The sequence below is a fragment of the Schistocerca gregaria genome, chromosome 5, assembly GCF_023897955.1.
Source record: "Schistocerca gregaria isolate iqSchGreg1 chromosome 5, iqSchGreg1.2, whole genome shotgun sequence".
Classification (NCBI taxonomy): domain Eukaryota; kingdom Metazoa; phylum Arthropoda; class Insecta; order Orthoptera; family Acrididae; genus Schistocerca; species Schistocerca gregaria.
Genome location: NC_064924.1, coordinates 424,451,018 through 424,470,826, shown reverse-complemented (window position 1 = coordinate 424,470,826; position 19,809 = coordinate 424,451,018). Strand labels below are relative to the sequence as shown.

General features: G+C 43.9%; 1 protein-coding gene across 1 annotated transcript in view; it reads left to right on the top strand.

Moving 5' to 3' along the window:
* The window catches only part of LOC126273369 (BRD4-interacting chromatin-remodeling complex-associated protein-like), a 424,917-nt gene that overhangs the window by 162,332 nt on the left and 242,776 nt on the right, over window positions 1-19,809 (top strand). The gene's annotated exons all lie outside the window — the stretch shown is intronic.

Below are 19,809 nucleotides of genomic sequence, written 5' to 3'. Positions count from 1 at the left end.
CGGTCAAAGAAAACCACAGGGAGAGCGGTGTGCTAACCACACGCCCCTTCTATCCGCATCCTCAACTGAGGATGACACGGCGGTCGGATGGTCCCGATGGGCCACTTGTGGCCTGAAGACGGAGTGCTTTTTTTAATTCATATTTTGATGTGAATAGTGAAGTCTGCTTTTTTATATACACTGACGGTAAAAATCGCAACACCAAAATATAATTAATGTAGAGTAATGAAATTTGGCAATACATTTGTCTAGATAACATAAGCAAGTGATACATTCGAAGATCACAGTGTAATGTAAGTGCCAGATAGGCCATTGCAGATGTGAAATGCTCATACATGGATAACCGGTGTAACTGCCAGAACGTTGAATGCAAGCATGCATCCATTGTGTTTTGCAGGTACCGGATGTCACTTTGTGGCATGGAGTTCCATGCCTGTTCCATTCGGTCCCTCAATACACGGACAGTTAGTGCTGCTTGTGGATGGCGATGGAGCTGTCGTCCGATGATATCCCATAAATGCTCAATTGGAGACAGATATGGTGATCGAGCGGGCTAATGTATCATGTCGACACTCTGTAGAGCGTGTTGGGCTATAAAAATGGCTCTGAGCACTATGGGACTTAACATCTATGGTCATCAGTCCCCTAGAACTTAGAACTACTTAAGCCTAACTAACCTAAAGACATCACACAACACCCAGTCATCACGAGGCAGAGAAAATCCCTGCCCCCTCCGGGAATCGAACCCGGGAACCCGGGCGTGGGAAGCGAGAACACTACCGCACGACCACGAGCTGCGGACTGTTGGGCTATAACAGTGGTATGTAGGCGAGCGTTATCCTGTTGGAAAACATGCCATGGAATGACGTTCATGAATGGCATTACAACACCTCAGTTTCCAGATTGTCGTACCAATTTGCAGTCAGTGTCCTTAGGTAACTACGAGAGTGTTCTTGTTGTCATACGAAATCACCCCCCCTCCTCCCCCCAAGTCACATAACTCCAGGTGGAGGTCCAGACGTTTACTATGCAGACAGGTTGATGGCAGGCCCTCAACTGGCCTCCTTCTAACAACACACCGAGGCAGAACCGGCTTTCATCATAAAACACAACAGACGTTCAACCTGCCCTCCAATGAGCTCTCACTTGGCACCATTGAAGCCACAAATCGCTGTAGACTGGGTCCAGTGCAAGACACGCTACAGGGCGTCTGGCTCGGAGCTGCCCTTGAAGTAACCTGCTTTTAACAGTTTGTTGTGCCACTGTGGTTCCAACTGCTTCTCAAATTGCTGATGCAGATGCAGTACCATACGCCAGAGCCATAAGCCGAACAGGGTGATCCTCCCTCTCGGTAGTACCACGTGGGTGTCCGGAGCCCGGTCTACTTGCGGCTGTACATTCTTGTGACTAATGCTGACAGCAGTAATGTACAGTAGCTACATTCTTGCTAAGTCTTTCTGCAGTATAAGGAATATCTTCTCGTAGCCCTATTACACGACCTCATTCAAAGTAAGTGGGGAGGTGTTGATAACGGTGTTTTTCTCGCCTTAAAGGCACTCTTGACTGATAACAGCTCACCATGTCCGATTTGAAAGGTAACTAATGCTCACGACCGTTACAGCGTCTATGTACAGCAATCCTGCTTTGCATCCTCATAGTGGCGCTACTCGTGCCACTCTTATGCGAAATGTGAATAGACATCGTCTTTCATAAGTAGAAACACGGCTACCAACTTTACGCTTCACAACTTCTTTTTTCCGTCAGTGTAATACGAGTGTAAATTAAAATCAGGAACTACCAGCCTCAGGGAAATGACGTGGAAGCACTAGGCCCCTCTAACTGCCGTCATTTATTCTTGGACAACAATGTACATACTGGTAAGCCGGCCGGAGTGGCCGAGCGGTTCTAGGCGCTACAGTCTGGAACCACGCGACCGCTACAGTCACAGGTTCGAATCCTGCCTCGGGCATGGATGTGTGTGATGTCCTTAGGTTAGTTAGGTTTAATTAGTTCTAAGTTCCAGGGGACTGATGACGTCAGAAGTTAAGCCCCATAGTGCTCAGAGCCATTTGAACCAATACATACTGGTAACAACAGGTCCCCTTTGAAAAACAGGCAGGAACATTGAAATTCATTCTCCGTTACAGACAGAAACGCGTTCAAAATGATGAATGACACAGCTGCAGGATTACAATAATAATAATAGCCTCAAACAAATTCAATAAATAAGATTCTAACAATATTGACCCTTTAAATTTTTTTAAATTAGATATTTTTAAATAAACAGCCAATTAAAATAATTAAAACAGCTCTAGATAAATTCCTTCAAGCCAATTCAAATCCTATATATTAGGCAGACTCCAAAAAGGCAAATATTAATTAAAATAACTCTTGGCCTTTAGGAGCTACTGAAAAAAATTATAGTAAAACTTAGAACAAGGATACAATGTGTATTAAACACTGAAGTGAACATTTCGTACGTGAAACCAGTTAATCAAAGGCCCCTTGGCCGACAGCAAAATTTCGCTTACAGTGCAAGTCAGGTAATAGAAGATATTCAGCTTGATCACAGGCAGCCAGGAAGTGCGACTTGAATCAAATAGCAATGAAATTACAATTAAATCAATACAATGAAATGACTAACCTTAGTTGCCTACAGGCGTTGATATACTTCAACGGGGACAGTCAAAAATGTGTGCCCTGACCGGAACTCAGTTTTTTATTACAGAGGCCAACCACCTCTCTGGCCGAACACGCTGAGCTACCGTGCCGGCATCTGAGTCACAGAGGACACAGACGGCAGTGCGACTGCAGGGATTTATCGCTGGCACGCCTCCCGTAGACCCACGTTCCCAACTTACTTTCCGGCACTATGTTGGCAGTACCCCTGCCCATTACACTCATTACTTGCGGCTTTACAAATTCCCGGAAGAGTTCGGGCACTGTTTGTGCACTCGAACAGAAGATGGTCAAATGGCTGGTGAGCCTTAACTATATATAAGAAGATGGTATCTGTTCTTTCGGACAAACATAAACAAATCGCAAGCCGTACTAGGAAATACTCGAGAGACGTGTACACTGCAGCAAGTAAGCCAGGCCCACGCGGCAACAAGCCACCGATACGAAAAACTCTTCCAGCAACTTGGCAAGTGCTGTAAACACACAGGAAAGATGAGTGTCTGACTGGATTATGCTACAATTACGGTTATGGTTTAATCATGATTGCACTTATAAAGCCTTTCATGTAAATTTACACGCCCTCGGAAATAAGCTTCACTAACAGAGAACTACTGAAATGCAGCTGTAATCTCTTCCAGGAAGGAATTTAACAACTCGCTAGGATCTTACCATTATCCGGAGCTCACAACATGCTTAAAGAGCTGGATAATAGTGATACCAGAGAGCCCACCAGCTTCTAAAACATAGTGAAAACAAATTTAGACACTGCTGAATTTTAAAATGAACACATTTTTTTTTTTTTAAAAAAATAAGACAAAGTAGATGAAGCGTAGGCTCCTAATATAATTATGTGTGACAACTGAGCACATTACATAACCAGAATGACATTAACCATGGCAGTTCTTTTGAGAATATAACACAAGTTACTTCAAAATCGTGAAGAAAATAAAGGACAACACACTAGTCCTAGAACCACAGGGCCAGATAATAAGGCGTGCATGACTACTCAATGAACAGTAACATGAACATTTGTTCAAACAGCTTGTGGAACGGAAAATCGGTGCACACAACTGAACAGCTAGTTGCGCGCAACGTAAGCAAACCAGACCTTATGCCTCTTCCCCAGTCCTGGCGAAGAAGGGTGAACAACGACCGAGGAAAGGCGTCATGCCGATCCGCACCGCATGTGCGTTGCTCCAAGCACTGCTGCTGCCCCTAGCGCACTGTAAGTAAACTTGCTCCCCCCCCCCCCCCCCCCCCCTCACCCCTCCTCAACTGCTTGCGCCGTGCTCTTCAGAGGCCGCTCTCTAGACGCGAGTGTAGTGGCGGCTATTGAAGAATAAGAATCAGCACAAGGGAGTGACCCGCGCCGACAGGTGAGACGCCAAGTGGAAAGGAGAAATAAGCCGCCACGGCTCAACCTCTCCCACTCAGGCCAAAACCCTGTTCCCCACTTCCAGTCAACTCAGCCCCAAAAGGGACTCCTTCCCTGATTATACCGTCTTTCTTGACCGCGATGGGCTAGGTCGATGTTTTTCATAGCTCTATCCCAGTTTCCCTCAATCATAAAAGGGGTAATCCACTCAGGTAACAGATCGTTTGTACTCCAAAAATTAGCTGGGAATATCAAAGCAGCAGGAATTACTGTAGAAGCCCTATGCTGTGCCAAATTGAAGGTACATTAATCCAAGGGAAAGAAACGCCCCATTTGTTCTTATTCTTATCATCGTAAATAATTAAGGGGACCTTCAGATTACGATTAACCATCTTCGAAAAGGGAGACTGAGGGTAATAGAGGGTGGTTGCAATGTGCTTAGTGGCATTACCAAAACAAAACTGGTTAAATCCTCGTGACGCGAAGGCGTGGGCATTGTCACTGACAAAACAAGAAAAGGCGTGCACGACATTTAATATACGAGTTTTGCCGGAAAGTACGTATAAAAGTTGAATAATAACTTTATTTTACAATTATTCATGTATTACAATATGCTCTCTTTCAAAGTACTCACACTGGGACGCGATACACTTCTGCCAACGCCGTTTCCACTGTTGATAATATTGCTGAAAGTCTTCAGTTGTGATGTTGTTCACTTGCCGTGTCGTTTCCGCCTCGATGGCTTCCACATCTCCCAAGTGCCGCCCCCGAAGCACCATTTTCAATTTCGGGAACATGAAGAAGTTACACGGGGCTAAATCGGGTGAATAAGGCGGGTGGTCTGTCACGGTGATTGAGCTTCAGGCCAAAAACTCGCGCACAACGAGCGACTTGTGAGCGGGCGCATTGTCGTGATGAAGGATCCACCTGCCCCCTTTTGCCAACTCCGGTCGAACTCGGACCACACGAGCTCTGAGACGTGTCAGAACTTCAACGTAAAAATTTCCGTTCACTCTCTGGCAGGGAGGAAGAAATTCCTAGTGAACAATGCCCCTAGAATCAAAGAAAACAACCAACATTGTCTTCACATTGGACCTTGAATTTCACGACTTCTTTGTTCTCGGTTCTGCTGCTAGTTTCCATTCCTTGCTTTGAGATTTGAGCTCCACATTCGTAAAACCAGGACTCGTCTCCAGTGATGACTCGGTTGACAAAGTCCCCTCGTTCCTCTGTTTCCAACCAATTCTCACAGCACTCAACCCTCTTTGCTTTCTGTTCTGGCGTCAAGAGCTTCGGTACGATTTTCGCACACAATTTCTTCATTTCAAGTTTTTGTGTCTGGTTTTCGTGAACGATTGTTTTAGGGATTGACAGCTCGTCAGCAATCATTCTGTCAATCTACTGACTTTAAGAAAACAAGCCCGAACTCGTTCAACATTTGCATCGGAACTCGTTGGGCGTCCTGGGCGAGGGTCATCGTTCACTTCTTCTCGGCCATCCCGGAACCTTTTTAACCACTTGTTCACGGTTGGTTCCTTCAGAGAATTGTCTCCGTAAACTGTTTGAAACACTCAAAAATCTCACGGCCATTCTTGCCTAGCTTTGCAAGAAACTTAATGTTGACGCGCTGTTCCCCAATCAGAGAGAGCTCCATGCCGACGGCAGGTGAAAAAGGGTAACTGTCAACAGGCTGCCGCACACTTCAACCTTCACGCAGAGTTCTCTGACTCGAACTGAGCTTTGATGGGAATGATTACAGCAGTAGTCCCACCTGGCGCTGACTGCAACTTGTAACTTAAAGACACTGTTCAACTTTTATACGTATTTTCCGGACAAACCTCGTATAACGGTGCGCAGCCCATTTTTAAGGCAAGGGACCCACATAATCAATTAACACTTTATCACAGGTCTTTGCTCCCGTTAGGAATGTAATAAGCCTTTATGTGAATTGGAATTGGGCTTCGCCATTTTGCAGGCTTCTCACTACTGTACCAATCGGCGAATATCCTCATACAAGGACGGCCATGTAAGATAAGCACGGATCTTAGCAAGGGTTTTATAGAGGTCAGATGCCCACCTGATCAGGTACTATAAAAATAACGAAGTACGGATGTCACAACTAGTAAACAAAGTTTACAATCGGCGAGTTTCCCAACTCAACACAAATAACACCTTTCTCAAGTAACAACTGGTAAGTTGCTCGTCCACTAATAACCGCCTTTTTATAGGACCTAAATAAATGTCTCGGTCCCGTTTCTTCCTGAGATCAGAAAATAACTGAGGTATCTCAGCTATGAAATTAAAAGCGGAAGAGATGAGGGCTGAGCAACACTGCCCGGATTCGTGTGCACCCTCCTCAAACATGTGGCTGCGTGCATCGGCCACCTAGTTACCTCGACCGCTGATGCGACAAACCTTGAAACGAAGGGCAGATATACGTATCACTCACCTCGCAATCCTGCCTGTCTTCTTGTGCGAGCCAAAACCCAACTTATACCCTGGTTGTCAGCCTCTAGGTCAAAATCTCTGTATTCAAGGTAAACGTTTCAAGTTCTAACAGAATATCCAGAGCCTCACACTTATACACCGAATACTTAAGCTCAGGTCCTGCCAAGCTTCGCGAGGCAAAGGCTGTCTCTCAGCTGAGTCTTCCTGTAAAAGGACTGCGGCCACCGAGGAATTCCACGCGTCAGCCTGAAGAATGAATCTCTTTTCAAAATTAGGAACCGCTAATACTGGCGGCTTACTTAGAGCCATTATAATCGCCTCATATGCGGCCTGCTGGCTCTCAGCCAAACAACTTCCCGTCCCTTCTTAAGATCTCTAAGACGGGCTTCTAACTGGGTCATGTGTGGATACCAGTTTTACAGCAAACAAGACTCTTTTTAGACTAAAGTATCACGACGTGGCCTGTACAATCTTCCTCGGCAGAGTGAATAATGTGTTTGTTCTCTTGAGAATTCCATCGATTTCACATTCGCGTGACTGTCATGGGACCCCGCCTAGTGAAAGGGTCTCTGGTAATCCATCAAGGAAAGTGGGACAGCAGCCGGACTGAAGTACTTGAATAATGATAACAAAACCGGCAGCTGTACTGGAATACAACGCTGCTTATTCTTTTTCACACATGCTACCAGTTTCGGTACCAAATGGTGTCATCTTCAGGCCCCAAGTGCAACCTGCCATCCACAATCACATTAACGAGAACCAATGAAGTCTTTAAATGGCAACAGCTATGAAGAATGTACGCCAGCATGTGCAGCGAGGCCAAAATTGATTCCGTACCTTCGTAGCTGTAACACTCCCCGCATTGTCAGACGACAACTGTCACGATCGTGCCACAAGGATTTCTGACAGGTGCCGGTGACGTTTCTCCTTCTTCCTCGCGGGCAACACGATTTTCTCACACAGAACTAACATTAAAATGTAATTTGTGAATGAGAAACCTGCTACGTAATCTTTCCTTGAACACAGAATGAAGATGGCGTTACTCGTATCTACTTGTGTGGTTGTGTCGAAATTTTAATCAGTTACACATGCAAACATGCATTGCAATTCATACTAATGTGACATTTGTTGCATCTCATCTTCAGATGCTGTCATTTCATGGCCAGCTGTGTATTTTATCCAACTGTTACGGATCAAACATTTTCCACGTTATTTCGTACGTTGTTTTTTTGTTTTTTTTTTTTTTGCCAAACGTACTTTCAAATTTTATTCATGACATTCATGAGCTTTCCACAAGACTTGTGTCATCTTTCAAGGATATCATACGAGTAACTAATTTTCCTGGTTTTATATTTTGTTTTTATTTTTGCACTATGTTGGTCGAATTACCAGTTCCAGTGACGATCCAGAGATCACTTTGCCAGGGTTTGGGTTCCAAGCAATCACTTTATTTATTTACCCTTCCAGGGTCAGCTTAACTTGTGACTGCCAGGAACTTGGCCCCTAAGGTACCTCCAGCAATTTGTTTATTTCCTGAGTGTTATAGTGCTATGGAATGTGGTACCTCGTACACATCCCACGCAAGACTTGCCGACAGTTTGGACGCTATGACGAGAGTCCTTCAAATCGTCTATTCTCCGATGCAGTTTCGTCGTTATTTTCCCAATAGCTTCAGTGCTGGTGTCCATGTGGAGTTCGTCGTGGAGGTGCCTACTGGCACCAGATACCCAGAGAAGTACACTGACGGAAAAAATCTCAACACCAAGAGGCAATGATGCGACATAAACAACAGTTGGTAGGCGTTTTTCTACGTTTTAATGATGATGTCTACTAAAAATTTTAGCCGTCGCATAAGACTGGCACACGTAGCGCCACAATGAGGATGCAAATCAGGTTTGCTTTAAATATACGCTGTAATGGTCTTGAGCGTTAGTTACCTTTGAGATTGGACGTCGTGAGTTGATGTCAGTCGAGAATGCCTTTGAGGCGACGAACACGCCGTTATCATCCACTGAATTTAACTAATGTCGTGTAATAGGGCTACGAGAAGTTGGTTGTTCCTTCTGCGAAATTGCATAAAGACTTGGCAGGAATGTAACCACTGTAGATTACTGCTGGCAGCGAAGGTCACTTGAAGGTACACTCTCAAGAACACCAGTCTCCGGGCGGCCACGTGGCACAACCGAGAAGGAAGACCATTGTGCTTCGCTAGTGGCTCTGGCACATCGTACTGCATGTGCAGCAGTCATCTGAGCAGCATTTGGCACCACTATGACACAACGAACTGTTTCAAGTAGGTTACTTCTAGAATAACGCCGATCCAGACGCCGTGTAGCGCGCATTCCTCTGAGCCCAAACCACCGCCATTTGAGACTTCAGTGGTGTCAAGCGAGAGCTCATTGGATGGCAGGGTGGAGGTCTGTTGTAGCATTCTCGCTACGTACCGCTATTGTAATCCAGCATGCTCTACAGAGTGTCGACATATTGCCTTGGCCTGCTCGATCACCAGACATGTGTCCGATCGAGCACATACGGAACATCATCGTACGACAACTCCAGGGCGTAGACAACGAGCATTAACCGTCCTTGTACTGACCGACCTACTGCAACAGGAACGGAACTCCATCCCATAAACTAACATCCAGCACCTGTGCAACACAAATCATGCACATTTGCGTGCTTGCATTCTACCTTCTGGCACTTACAGCGGTTGTTAATGTACCAGTATTTCACACTTGGAATGGCTTAACTCGCGTTTACATTAACTTGTGATCTTCCAATGTTAATCACTGAAATAAGTTACCTAGACAGATGTATTCCCAAAATTTCATTAGTCTACAATTATTATTTTCTGGCGTTGCGCTTTTCTCCTTCAGTGTATATTGTTTTGGAGTATATGAAAGCATTTGCTTTCAAAGATCTAAATCCCATACTGAGCTGCCATATACGAGAGTCACTCCAAAAGAAATGAACCCTATTATTTTTAAGTCCATCTTTTATCCGAAATGTTTGAAAGTTTTACAGTGTGTAGATACATCCTTTAGGAACAATATTTTCATTTCTCCACATAATTTCCATCCCTCTCAACTGCCTTACGCCATCTCGGAACCAGCGCCTTTATACCCACACGGTAAAATTCTGGACCAACCTGTTGGAGACACTGTTTGACAGCGTGCACAAGAGAGCCATCAGCTTCAAACCTTGTTTCACGATGAGAGTCTTTCAGTTTCCCGAAGAGATGATCGTCACATGGAACCAGGTCAGGACTGTAAAGCGGGTGTTTCAGTGTTGTCCATTAAAGTTTTGTGATCGCTTCCATGGTTTTTTGACTGACATGTGAGCCGTGCACTGTCGTGCAACAGCAAAACATCCTGCTTTTGCCGATGTGGTTGAACACGACTCAGTCGAGCTTGAAGTTTCTTCAGTGTCGTCACATATGCATCAGAATTTATGATGGTTCCACTTGGCATTATGTCCAGAAGGAAGAGTCCTTCGGAATCGAAAAACACCGTAGCCATAACTTTTCCAGCACAAGATGTGCTTTCGAATTTCTTTTTCTTGGGTGAATCTGAATGATGCCACTCCATTGCTTGCCTCTTCGTCTCTGGTGAAATATGATGGAGCCATGTTTCATCACCTGTCACAATTCTTCCAAGAAATTCATCTCCACCATTCTCGCACTGTTCCAAAAGTTCGCTGCATACCGTTTTTCTTGTTTCTTTGTGAGCCACTGTCGTCATCCTGGGAACCCACCTGGCACAAACCTTTTTTAACGCAAACACTTTCAGTATTTTGCAAACACTTCGTTCCCCTATCCCAATGTAGTGTGACAATTCGTTCACTGTGATGCGTCTGTCAGCAGTCACCAATTCGTTAACTCTCTGCACATTGTCTGGAGTGTGTGCAATACGAGGACAATCCTCGATATTGCCGTGCCCGCTTTCATCACGTAACCTGCTTTCCCACCGACTAGCTGTACTGCGATCGACAGAAGCATCTCCGTACACCTTTTTCAACCTCTAGTGGATGTTTCCCACTGTATCGTTTTCACAGCACGTTGCTTCTGACGAACGTCACGTGCAGCAGCCATCTTGAAGACATTCTGTGCCGGCGCCACTCACGGGAACAGGTTGAACTAAGTCTGAAAACAAACGGAAAGGGTGTATCTACACACTGTAAAACTTTCACACATGGAGAATGAAAACTGTATTTTTACAAAAATTGTGTGCATTTCTATTGGAGTGACCCTCGTAAAAAATAGCTCTAGATGCTTCGCCATACCACACGCATTGTTCTTGAAAGACTCAAAGTGCCTATGGGGAAGGAATGTCTGGTTGTTGTTATCCCAAATAGGTAATTGTTCTACTCCAAGAAAGTCTTGTCCATGCAATCTGAAGTTGATAGTAAACTGAGGTCGTATTTTAATTAAAAAATTTACTTAAATAAATCGATGTCGTCTTCACCAGGTTTAATTGGACCTTGTCAGTTTTGCACCAAACAACTGTCACATCCATTTTGGTTGTAATCGACAAATGTTGACTTGTATATATGACGGCCACTAGTGATGAAGACCGTTATCATTGGAAAATTGTGCAATATGAACCTCCTCAACTGTTGTCATGTCGTTAATATACACTACTGGCCATTAAAATTGCTACACAAAGAAGAAATGCAAATGATAAACGGGTATTCATTGGACAAATATATTATACTAGAACTGACGTGTGATTACATTTTCCGCAATTTGAGTGCATAGATCCTGAGAAATCAGTACCCAGAACAACCACCTCTGGTCGTAATGACGGCCTTGATACGCCTGGGCATTGAGTCAAACACAGCTTGGATGGCGAGTACAGGTACAGCTGCCCATGCAGCTTCAACACGACACCACAGTTCATCAAGAGTAGTGACTGGCGTTTTGTGACGATCCAATTGCTCGGCCACAATTAACCAGACGTTCTCGATTGGTGAGCGATCTGGAGAATGTTCTGGCCAGAGTAGCAGTCAAAAATTTTCTGTATCCAGAAAGGCCCGTACAGGTCCTGCAACATGGAGTCGTGCATTATCCTGTTGAAATGTAAGGATTCGCAGGGATCGAATGAAGGGTAGAGACACGGGTCGTAGCGTCCACTGTTCAAAGTGCCGTCAGTGAGAACAAGAGGTGACCGAGACGTGTAACCAGTGGCACCCCATACCATCACGCCGGGTGATACGCCAGTATGGCGATGACGAATACACGCTCCCAATGTGCGTTCATCGCGATGTTGCCAAACACCGATGCGACCATCATGATGCTGTAAACAGAACGTGGATTCATCCGAAAAAAGACGTTTTGCCATTCGTGCACCCATGTTCGTCGTTGAGTACATCTCATACGCTCCTGTCTGTGATGCAGCGTCAAGGGTATCCGTAGCCATAGTCTCCGAGCTGATAGTCCATGCTGCTGCAAACGTCGTTGAACTGTTCGTGCACATGATTGTTGTTTTGCAAACGCCCCATCTCTTGACTGAAGGATCGAGACGTGGCTGCACAATCCGTCACAGCCATTCGGATAAGATGCCTGTCATCTCGACTGCTAGAGACACGAGGCCGTTGGGATCGGGCACGGCGTTTCGTATTACCCTCCTGAACCCAGCGATTCCATATTCTGCTAACAGTCATTAGATCTCAACCAACGCGAGCAGCAATGTCGCGATACGATAAACCACAATCGCGGTAGGCTGCAATCCATTCTTTATCAAAGTCGGAAACGTGATGGTATGCATTTTTCCTCCTTACAAGAGGCATCGCAACAACGTTTCACAGGCAACATCGGTCAACTGCTGTTTGTATATGAGAATTCGGTTGGAATCTTTCCTCATGTCAGCACGTTGTAGGTGTCGGCACCGGCACCAACCTTGTGTGAATGCTCTGAAAAGCTAATCATTTGCATATCACAGCATCTTCTTCTTGTCGGTTAAATTTCGCGTCTGTAGGACGTGATCTTCGTGGTGTAGCAATTTTAATGGCCAGTAGTGTAAATACTGAAACACCGGGGACGGTGTAGACTCTTGGGGAAGTTCTTCTCTAGACAGTCTTTCGTAAGATGACGGGCGCTCAATGGTAATTTGTTTTTGTGATTTCTTTCTTTATTTATAGAATGCAGTGCACCCTTGAAACGATCCAAAACTTAAGAACGCGGTCGGAGGAAGCGCGTCCTCACTTTGTTTACGTCCGCGCCATCTGGCGGCCGATGAGATGCGAGATAGGGCCACGGCACGGTCGGCAGCTGCCGCCTGCGTGTGGTCCCAAGGCCTTCATCACCACCAGCAGCCAGCCGAGTTCCCACCCTGGACCTGTCTGCCTATACCTGGACACCAGCCGCCGACCGCTGCTCCGTCTCCGCTTTTTAGCGAGCACACATCTGTACTGTGCTCGTCGCAAGAATAAACCTTATTTAAACATTATACCAGGTATTCTTCGTCGTTTGTTGGAGTCTCATTGGATTTTGTTCCACGTGGAGCGGACGCTAAGCTGTCTCGAGTGCAGTCAAGTAAAGGGTGGCGCACGAAATGTGTTACCAATTGTTTCTTTCATAATTTACGACGCACATTAGATATCCCTCTGGAGTCACTATAGCAGTACCAGCAGAGCTTGGAAAAACAAATGAGTTACTAAATGACGTGTAATTCACGATACTGCCGCTAGGCGACTAGTAAGCAGCAATGGATTACAATGGAAGCCTGACGACACAGCAACGATCGGCAATTGTGTTACTTTTTCATGAAACGAAAAGCCTCGTTGTGACTCAGAGGCGTGTTCGACAACAGTTTTACACACGATGGGTCCCTTGGAAGAAGACCATCCACAGGTTGTACGATAAATTTGTACAGGAAGGATTAGTATTGGAAGCGAAGCGACCTCGGCCTAAGCCTGTTTGTTCGCCGGAGAATATTGAAACGGTACGAGTTGCTGTACAGAAAAGTCCCGGGAAATCGTGTAGAAAGGAAGCAGTGCGACTGGGAATATCCAGACGCTCCGTTCAACGCATCCTTAAAAGTAACCTCCATATGTACCCATACAAGATGACCTATGCACAGAAGCTCACTGACGAACACAAGCAGCAGAGACTACTGTTTTCTCAGTGGGCGGAGGATAGGGAAGAAACTCTCAACAACGTTTTGTTTTCAGACAAGGCGCATTTTCATTTAGACGGTGTGGTTAACAAACAAAATGTACGCTTCTGGGCCACTGAAAACCCACACGTGCTTCATGAACGACAACATTATGCTCCGAGGATTACAGCGTGGGCAGCAATTTCCAGTCACGGACTTATTGGACCGTTTTTCTTTGAAGAAACTGTGAACAGCGAGCGTTATTTGAGCATACTTCGCAATAGCTTCATTCCACAAACTCTTGCTTCTGCCTTGCCTTTCAATACGCAATGGTTCATGCAAGATGCAGCAAGGCCACATACTGAAAACACTGTGTTGGAGTTTTTACACGAGAATTTCGACATGCGGATCATTTCACTCAGGTTTCCAGGTCGCTTCAATGACGGACAAAACTGGCCCACCAATAGTCCAGACCTCAATCCATGTGACTTTTTTCTTTGGGGGTACCTAAAGGAAAAAACTTTCCCGAAACGTCTACGTGATTTAATGGAGCTCAGAAGACTTATTCTTCAAGCTTGCAGAGAAATTACGGAAGACATGTGCCGTAGGGTAATCTCTAACTTCAGTGTTCGTTGGAAAGAAGTAAGGAAACGAAATGGTGGACATATTGAGCATGTGCTGAGTTAGAACAAATCTCCATGTACGGCTCTTCATTGTAGTATTTGTTCCTTTCAGATTATATTGGCAATAAAGTTTATATTCAAAAACAAAATGGTAACACATTTCGTGCGCCACACTGTACGATAGTTAGAATGCGTTTTATGCTGTGCTTTGCGCTCACGTCGCCTGAAGAATAATACGGAACAACAGCTTTACCGGCACATTTAACTTGGACAGCACTGGTTAGACAGCTGGTCCACCTAACCTGCAGTGATGTCAGCAGTTGCAGTTACGAAGTAAAAAGAGAGAACCATAGAAACAATAGAATGTGAGTCAAACAGGACTTCACAACTTCGATGTGATATGGAAATTTACTAAGATAAATTGCAGAATCGGTAGATGTCATTTTGCAGCAAACAACCACAACTTTCACAAACAAGTTCAAGCGTCATGTTGGTTTGATGTGACTACCATTTTTGATGCGGCAAACATCCTACCGGCAATCGGTTTCTACCCACACTCGTTACAGCAAATCGGGCGTAGCTTGTGCAACAGCAGCGTAGAATTGATTTTTCAGGTCGGCTACACTGGTGGCAGGGGAAGAACATATACACGGTCTCTAATGAAACCCCAGAGAGAGAAATCCAGTGGTTTCAAGTCTGGGGAGAGAGGTGGTCATGCAATTGGCCCTTCACGGGGAATTCACCGACCTGGCAAGTGATTACTGAGAAAACCTCGAACTTCCGAGAGGAAATGAGGTGGCACGCCGTCTTTCTGGTAGCAAACCATCCCACTCAGTCATCTTCATCGATCTGTGGAATTAAAAATTCATGAAATCAAAACAGTCCGCGAACACGCTCCACACCAGCGAAATAGCTACTTCAGCTCTGTCCTACTCCAGCGCTCCTAGTGGCGGAATGGGTACGGATGCTCTACATGAATCAATCTTGAGGTTGTTTACTGCGAAATGACACATCAACCGAGTCTGTAAGTTACCTCAATAAATTTCTATTTTAATCAAAAAGTTGTTAAGTCCTTTTTAACTCGCCCTGTACAGCTTTGGGAATAATTTAATTTTCAAAGAAAATGAAATAATAGTCGGCAAACTCTAATACCGCACGATTCTTAGGGGACCAGACGGATAGCGTAACATGTGTTACGGCGTAAAGTCAGAACGACAGAGAAGAGATGTCTGTGAGAAGACGTCAGCTAATCGGACGCTCACCGACCCCTCGCCAGAACGACAACGAGACAGCAGCGCCCCCTATGTGAAGAGGACATAAGCGCCGCTCCCGACTGGCCACATCCCAGTCGAAAAGCAGCTTCAAGAATAGGCATTTGTATAGCAGCGACTTAGGATTGTTTATACTGAATGAGATTGCTTACTTTGTATGGCGCCCTTTGTTTGCGACACATAAGTGTAATTGACAAAGTTAACTATTGTCTCTTTTCATTTTGTACTAAAACTCATTAATATTATTTGTTTGAATTGTTTATCTAACGAACCGAGTACGTAGTATTCCTAGACTCCACATATTTGACAACGGCCATAGACACATAATATTTGACGACTGGGGTGGATTTAACAATATTCTCTCCTTCTTAGCTAAAATAATATTGTAATTAAAAACAAGAGTGATGAAAAGTCCTAATTTAAACACGGTGTAACTATTCTGCGTGTGACACGTGTGACGCAAACGCATATTACAGGGCTTTCACAGTATAGTTAAATGTTGAAGCCACTGAACGTATTATTTATAGTCAGTCGTCTGGTAATCTCTGACCTCCTTCCATATCCAAATCCGAGAAATACATTTCAGTACTGAAACTGTCATCTGCTTCACTGATAACAAGTGGATCAATAACGGAAACCACAAAGCCATCCAAGTGCCACATTTCTAGACTTCTTTTACGACGTTCCGTTCTGACCCTGCCAGTGTTCGGCAGTGGTGTATAACAAAAGCTTCGTTCATTAGTTCCAATACGTTTGGCAGCTTAAATGCCTTGTTATTCCCGGGACAGATCTCTTAACTTGGTTCCAGATCAGCGGTGTTCTGTTAGGTTCATATTGGAGTGGGACGGATTCTATGTGAAATATATTATTAGGAACAAGGAGATGTGCCTTTTTCTTCAGAATGATTATACATACGTGTTAATTAGCATATACTTGATGAATTTTACATTTGAAAGATTTAGGTATTCCAAACGGGACGAAAAAAGAGAAGACCAAAGCAAGATTTGTGCCACTAATTGTACCGACTTGTTCTACAACGCTACTGATTTACTACACGTTCGTTTTTCAAACCTCCATTAACTTTGGTAAATACACTTACTCAGGAAACTTCAAAGCCGATTCTTTCTGTAAATCAGTGAAAATCATTAAGAATGACCTGTTCCTCACCAATTTTTAGTAGTGTTGCACGCGTGTGTTTCTCACTACGAACCAGGCAGCAGCGTCAGCCATTTTCTCAGTACGTATTGACAATACGTCAATCAGAGCACAACAGTATAGAGACTGACATTACACACGATTTTTGAAATTGAAACTACATAGCTGAAGTATGATTAAGAAAAACGTTGACGGCTATTAATAAATTAGAACGTCTTAAAGTTTCATTTACTGTAATATAGTAAGGAGATATCCAATATAAACGTAGGACCTACTTGCAAGAACGTAAAAACACCATTTTGCGTGTGCTACGGCTGATGGCCAATCATTGCATTTGTATTTGTTTACATCAAGTTTATTCTTATGATGAACAAAGTAGAGGCGATAGGTTCCTAATAAGCTTGTTTAAACCCCTATTACCTCCTGAAAGATTTAAGCAGCACTGGTGTCACTTGTTTCTCAGCTGCGTAAGAATCATTTGTATTAAATTATTATCGGTTTTCCGCCTTCAGCTTACTACAGTTAAAGAGAATTATATATTTTTTTTAACTTCTTGAAACATGTCTCCAAAGCCTGTGCGAATTGTTGAAAAGGACGTCATATTCAGATGATAGCTATAGAAATTTATTTTAATGTCGCTACTGCAGCATTTTCGACCAGAATAATAGATGCCACACCAGGTTCAGACACAAATAGGGCTATGCAGAGTAACGTGCATGAGAAATACTGCAAGCAAAGTAATTGTGTTTGTAACGTTAGGGATCACAGCCGTTGCCTCCATTGTTGTAAAATAGGACGCAACTCAACAGGGTTACAGTTATTAATATCGGTGCCGTAGAGTGATGCCGAAATTGCAGTAGCAAACTAAAAAAAAAAAAGCTTCGGCAGTCATAGGCGACATATGAAGTTCAAAACTGAGTTTGAGAAAGGATAGAAAGCTGATTCAAGAATATAAAGTATTACTTTATAAGTGACAGGCTGCATCTGTCTGTAGTTGGTATTTCATTTAATATTAGTCTATAGCATCCATGATGCATAATCTTAATTTAGCATGTTCCTTTCTTGGGCTGCAAACTTTCAAGTTCTGGTTTTTCAGACCTCATTACCAGACATCGTCCACGCTTTTTCAGATAAATGAAATGTTTGTTCTACATTCCGTTCCGGCACACGCTCATCTTGCTCACAATAGCCATAACATCCCTCCAAAACACCTACTTCTATCTGAGAGCATAAGGCCGCAGTTTCCACATCTTAAGACTGATGGTAGCTGTATCCAGTTGTAAGGTCAACATATCGTCGGAAACCTGCACATTTTTATTAACTGAAACATTTGTATAGGTAAATGAATAGTTAAATTCATACTAAACTCAGTCCCAATTTTATGTAGAAGTTTGACAATAAAAATGAAAATATTTGGGAGAATATTGGAATCACCGGGAATTCATGTGAAACAATATGCTGCAATCTATGAAAAGCATACAGTGCGACGCAGGAACGCTAAGCACAACATAGAGTGGTCCTAGGACGCCCAGAGAGGTAGAAGTAAGAGTGAACGACGGCGAAGAGACAGGAGATCACTAGGCATTTGATATAATTAATAGTTTTTAGACAGAATACGGATGACATAAGATCGGTGTGACTATTGAGTAATAAAATTATCGAAGAAGTTTTAGTTTTATGAAGCGGTGAATACAGCGAAATAATGTAGCGTGATCAATGGTCATGTATATTTATAGTTGTAAATAGTTTTACTTATTTAATAATATGTCTAGGACCCCCCGGCCGTTCGCCGGGTGCCGGTCTTTCAATTTGAAGCCACTTCGGTGACCTGCAGTCGATGAGGATGACGATTAGGACAGCACAACAGCCAGTCCCTGGGCGGAGAAAATTCCCCGACCCAGCCGGGAATCGAACCCTGGACCAGAGGATTGACAATCAGTCACGCTGAACATTCAGCTACCGGACGTGGACAAAGTAGTCAGTGATAAGTCAGAACGGATAATCGTTGGTCTTTTATTTCGCTAACTTACTTACAGATCAGTAGCAAGAAAACATCGACTCACTCAAGCGGAGCTTATCATAATATTGACGGTAACACAGCGGAGATTCTACGCATGTATGGTAGAATACTTCTTCAAAGCAGAATATCCCTCACAACAATACTTCAAGATAAAGATTCGGGAATTTTAAATGATAAGGTTACAGTTTACATCTCGCTGATTCTCACAATATTCCGTTTCAGTCGGATTACATCAAATGAACAAACATAAAAAGCCGTTATGCAAATAAATAATTCAAAACTATCACTTAAAAGTTCAAAACCAGTAGAAACTCTAAAGAGTATACGTATTATACCTGGCTTGTTATGCCAGAATTTTAACAGACAAAAGGAGTATAAACAGATATAAGGGAAAGGCACCTTACAAAGCTTACCGTAATGATCTCTGCAGATTCCGTTACAAAATTAATCGAACTTCTTCGTCTTTCACTTAAATAAGGCTTTAAAGTCGAGAAATAGCCACCCACTTAATACCTCATGACGAATCTGTCGTTAGTATTGGGATCTGGTTATTCCTTTGGTACCGAGCTAGTAGAAATAAGCTAAAGCCGTCCCAGCCCCAATGCACAACTCAACCATCACCGACCTGTTGGCTTTGCAGTTCCTTTCTGTTAGGATCTATTTACGACCACTGTTCTTAAGCCGCATTACAAGCCTCAGAGAGATACATAATTCCCAGTAGACACGCTGGACAGCGTGTGTTGATAAACCATCATACCAGGCAACTTCATTCGGGGTATGGTCATGGACACGTCCAAACACAGTAACTCCCTTCTGCCAACCTGTCAAGTCTCCACTTTGACCCATTTTACTCGACAGATTCCGAACAACTATTTGGTTCAAATGGTTCAAATGACTCTGAGCACTATGGGACTTAACATCTATGGTCATCAGTCCGCTAGAACTTAGAACAACTTAAACCTAACTAACCTAAGGACATCACACACATCCATGCCTGAGGGAGCATTCGAGCCTGCGACCGTAGCAGCAGCTCAGTTGCGGACTGAAGCGCCTAGAACCGCTCGGTCACAGCGGCCGGTAAACGGACTAGTACACTCTTAGTAAAGTAGTGACTAATACGGTGTCCGTTGAGCTTTACGTTGAG